The sequence below is a fragment of the Equus przewalskii genome, chromosome 16 (assembly GCF_037783145.1).
Source record: "Equus przewalskii isolate Varuska chromosome 16, EquPr2, whole genome shotgun sequence".
In the NCBI taxonomy this organism is placed as follows: domain Eukaryota; kingdom Metazoa; phylum Chordata; class Mammalia; order Perissodactyla; family Equidae; genus Equus; species Equus przewalskii.
Window position 1 is genome coordinate 52322795 of NC_091846.1, and position 5163 is coordinate 52327957.

The window sequence follows — 5163 nt, forward strand, 5'->3', positions numbered from 1 at the left end:
CAAATTTTATTCATCCTTTCATCAGTTGATGGATATCTGAGTTGTTTCCACACCTTGGCTATTATGAATGATGCTGCTATAATCTTGCATATATGGGTTTTTGTGTGGATATATGTTTTTGTTTTCTTGGATATATACCTAGGATTGGAATTGCTGGGTCCCATTGTAACTTTATGTGTAATCATTTGAGGAACAGCCAGACTATTTTCCGAAATGGCTGTACCATTTTACATTCTCACCAGCAGTATACGAGGGCTCCAATTTCTCCACATCCTTGCCAGCTCTTGTTATTATCAGACTACTTGATTCCAATCATCCTAGTGGTTGTAAAGTGGTATCTCATTGTGGTTTTGATTTGCATTCCCTTGATGACTAACAATGTCAAATATTTTTCAATGTGCTATTGACCATTTATATATTTTACTTGGAAAAATGTCTGTTCAGATCCTTTGCTCATTTTTTAATTGGGGTAAGGGCATTTTTTTTTTAATGATTTCTAATTTCTGAATATTTTTATAAAACCTAACAACTTAACATGTATTTCATGTTTAATAATATTCTTAAGAAACTTCCTTGATTGAAAAGAATAAAAATACGTGAAATTGGAACTCCTTTAGAAAAAACAGGTTATTGCGTAGATCATTCAAGAAGAAGAAACATTTAAATAATAATTTAAATTGCTGGTCACCCATGTCCTCTATTTTAGTATTCCCCAAAGTCTCCTACATTGGAACTTCAATTCACATGACCCAATGAATATCATTTCTAAAAACATTTTATTTTACTGCCAATATTTTTCTGTCTTAAGTTATCGCTCTAGTCATGGGATATCTCCTCAGATTTTCATTTATCTGTCCCCCTCTCAGTCCTTTAAGAATACGAACTCAAAGTTAATGAGAAAGGTGTTTTGATTTTTTTCTCAAACTATCTCATTTCCTCTGGTAGGAAATTTGCTTACTTTACTGTTAGTAGAAGCTTATTGACCTACAGTAACTAGAGGTCACCGATGTCTGACCCTGGTCTCTGTCATTCTAACCCTGCCTGGATGGAGTGGAGCAAGCTTTCTCATAACTCAGCGTAAGAAGTGCTGCTTTGCTCTTACCCATTCCATGTCTATATGATGGTAACCAGAAGTCTTGGAATTTCCAGTAGAAATTGATCATTTTTTAAATGCATAAGTAAATTGAATTTAATTTCCCTAGTGCTTTAAAACATTCATATAAATAAACTCACAAATCTTTTTAAATAATCCTTTTTATTTTCTGACCTAGTATCCTGGTTTGTGTTTCAGGTACATGTAAACCATCTTGGAAAGAAGACTAAAATCTCCAAGCCAAGGTTAGGGCATGTATGGGTTTCCTCAGTAGGTTAACTGCTCACATCTCCCTTCAAATTGATATTCTACAAATGTTAGCTTAATACTTATTTGGAGTCTAAAGAGAAACTGATTTCCAGTTAATGAAAATTATATATAATAAGGAATTTTCCACAAGTATTCTGAAATATGTCATATGATAAAGATTAATTGGAGCTTCAGTTATAATAATCAGTTAATAAACAACTAAATGCTCATGAGTAGGGGTTTATATAGTAATTATGTTTCAACCACACAATGGAATACTATGTGAGCCATTTAAAAAACATGAAATTCTACATTTATGATACAGAAAGGTTTTCAAGATATTTTAATTGGAAAAAAAAAAAAACAAAGTCCAGAAGAACACATATAGCATGTTACCATGTATGTGGAAAAAATATTTCTGTGGCTAAGTCTAGAAATAATGGACTATCTCCCAAAGTTTATGCAAGAAACTGGAAACTGGCTGCCTTGGAGGGCTGAGCTGGTAGCTGAGGGACAAGATTTCCCAGTGTACACCATAGCGTGTCTTTCCATCACATATCATGTGCATTAATCTCAGTTAGTAAGTCACAAATTTTGTAAATAAATAAAGCAAAATAAGGAATTTATCATATTTTTGTTAATAGTATTTCTCATATCATACAGCTTCTTGTGAGTCATTGTAGCTCCTAAAATTCAGGTAATCAAATAACTCCTTCTTAGTAAAATGGACTTGGTTTACACTATTAGCTTTTAGAAATTCTGTTGAGACTAACTTCGTACGACTATGTGCCAGCTGACTTCAGAAATCATAGTGCTCTTTATAGAGGGCATATCGATGAGGGATTTATAAAAAAATCTATTTTTATTCAACATACTTTTATTTCTCTGGTTATTTAAGAAGTTGAATGAGGAAACCTGAATTAACTGGCACCATATTTCTGATTTATTCCAGTAAGTTTTATTGCCTTTTCAGACTCAAGCTCTGGGAGCCTGCCCGTCTAAGTTGCTTCTTAATCCTACTGTGGTTTCACACCAATGTAAGAGTTTTGCTAACGTTACGTTACTTAAAACTTGGTAAAAAATAAAATAACAGAGAGTTTAAAACCTTATTTCAGTTTGAATCCAGACAAAAAATTTGAACTTTTGGAACTCAATGAAGGCACCAACTCTTTTTAAATCCATTGTAAGATGTGACCATTTAAAATGTCTTCTTAAAGACGACATTTAAAGAAAAAGAGAAAGAAACTCAAGGAGCATAAAAGATATTAAGAGAATTTGTGAAAGGAAAGATATAGAGTTATTTCTTCATACCTTCATAGTTTTGGTTTAATTTAACTTTAGTTTAATGATGCCTGTTGTATTATTTATGATGATGATGAAAACTCATCTTACTGTAAGCAAACCAGTAATGTTTTTATCTAGCTGTTATGACCAGAGTTCTTCCATTAAGTTTCAGACAAATTCTCTATCCTTATCTTTATGTGCACTTAATTTGTGTGTGTATGTATGTGTATGCTAAATATAGTCCTCTTACTTTGTTACAAATGAAATCTGATTTCTTCCAGTTACCAAGTAGTTTGTATATGAATTATCTAGTCAACCTCACTAAAATGACTTGACCTTACTTGAGAATGACTCTGTGTAACATTTTCTCCAGAAAATGGAGACAAATATTGATATGCCCCTAAAATTTTGGAACCAAACTAAAGTTTAATTGGGAAAAATTATGCTGGTTCTCTGTTATTTAACATTTTAGCTGGGGATTTTTTTTTCAGTAGTATCAACTAATCTTATACTCTGAAACCTGCAATATGATCCACGTTTGCGCTCAAGAAAATCTAGTCCAAAAAGTTCACCTGTGGAAGAGGAACTTCATAGTGGAGAAACCTGACAAGCGATACTTCAGGCAGGTGACCAAGATCAACACCAACAGCAAGAAGCATCATTGATAGTACGTACCCTTGATATGACATGATGAAAATGACGTTACCTCTGTGTTCTCTCTCCCAGTAACACATAGCCCCAGTTTGATCACAAGAAAAACATCAGACCAATCCCAGCTGAAGGAAATTCTGCAAAATACCTGACCAATACTTCTTAAATGTGTCAAGATAATAAAAAACAAGGGAATGTGAGAAACTGTTACAGCCAAGAGAAAGTTAAGGAGACATAGCAACAAAACATAATAAAGTATCCTGGATGGGATCCTGGAATAAAAGAAGGGCATTATGTTTCCTGAGCTAATGAAATTGAAATAAAATATGGACTTTAATAATAATGTATCAGTTTTGGTTCCTTAATAATAACAAAGGTGTCAGCCTAAGGTAAGATGTTAATAATTAGGGAAACAGTGTAAAGTATATGGGGGCTTTCTATACAATGTTTTCAATATTTCTGTAAATCTACAACTGTTATAAAACATTGTTTATTAACAAAATAGTTCACCAAGACTTGTTAAAAAATAATATATTCCTTATATTCATCAGGAAAAAATGAGTACTACTGACAAAACTTATTGACATTAGTTTAACACATGATATAATAAAGAACATTTATGATTATTATTCTTTAGTTGGGATAATGTGAGAGAAAAAAATTGATAACGTGTATATTTATAGATGTTTCCTTTTTTCTTCCTCACCACAACCAACACTCCATGGAGGAGTAGAGAAAGGATAAAAGTTGTGCAGGCAGATTCTCACTACAGAGGAATTTAGAGCCAAGAACAGCGCTCTCCAGGACGTGTTCATGGAAAGGATGGTGTGTGTGTGTGTGCATGTGCGTGTGTGCATGTGTCTGTGTGTGCTGAGGATATTAGATAGGACCAAATGCGAGGTGTTATGTGGCAAAAGGCAGCACAGAGAAGACTTGAGAAACCAGAATAGTAACAAGGAGAGATGGAGCTCTTTAGGTGAAGGAGACTGAGTTGTTCCCAGGAATTTCAGAGACCTGGAGAAATGAGAACTTCTTAAACTAACTCACTAAAGGAATGGAAGCGATGTAAGAGTAAAAGTCGGAAAACATGTTGGGCGGTTCTTTAAATGCAGTGAACTCTGGGTTGGAATAATGTGTGTTATAGATCTACAAGCATTGCAATTCTATTATATATTTCTGTTTGTAAGTGCAATTTTAAAAATAGGAAGCAATTTGAGGCCAGCCTGGTGGCATGGTGGTTAAGTTCGCACACTCTGCTTTAGTGGCCTGGGGTTCGCCGGTTCGGATCCTGGGCGCAGACCTATGCACCGCTTACCAAGCAGTGCTGTGGTGGGATCCCACGTAGAAGAACTAGAAGGACTTACAACTAGGATATACAACTACGTACTGAGGCTTTAGGGAGAAAAAAAAGAGGAAGATTGACAACAAATGTTAGCTCAGGGCCAATCTTCCTCACCAAAAAAGCCTGACAAAAAAAAAAAGGAAGTGATTCATCACAATACAGATGGCAACAATAATATCTTATCAGGAAAGAAAATGCTGCATATAATTCAAATGCATTCTCAAGTGTAAATATAGCATTCTGGGTATAATAGGTGCAAAATAGAAAAATGGGATAATGTTAACTTATTTTGAAAAATACCTTTGCATATCATATCCATTATTATTTTCTTGTTTGCATTTCCTTGACTAATAGACAATAATAGATAATTTGTTTCTTTTCTAATTTGTTTACGTATGATATACATGTACTAGTAACAAAATTCAGAAAATTCAAAGGTCCAGATGCAATTCTGATTGAGTCTTCTTTCTCATGAAAGAATCACTTCAAATGATTTTAAACTCTTGCATTGAATGCATAATTTTTATTTAAAAAATATATCTTG

The 5163-nt window shown here is 33.8% G+C and overlaps 1 long non-coding RNA gene across 1 annotated transcript; it reads left to right on the forward strand.

Moving 5' to 3' along the window:
- The first annotated feature begins 1289 nt into the window (after window positions 1–1289).
- On the forward strand, window positions 1290–3617 carry LOC139076395 (uncharacterized). The gene is made up of 4 exons (XR_011527962.1): window positions 1290–1338; window positions 2316–2379; window positions 3118–3248; window positions 3353–3617. It is a non-coding gene; the product is annotated as an uncharacterized lncRNA (long non-coding RNA).
- Window positions 3618–5163: the final 1546 nt, after the last annotated feature.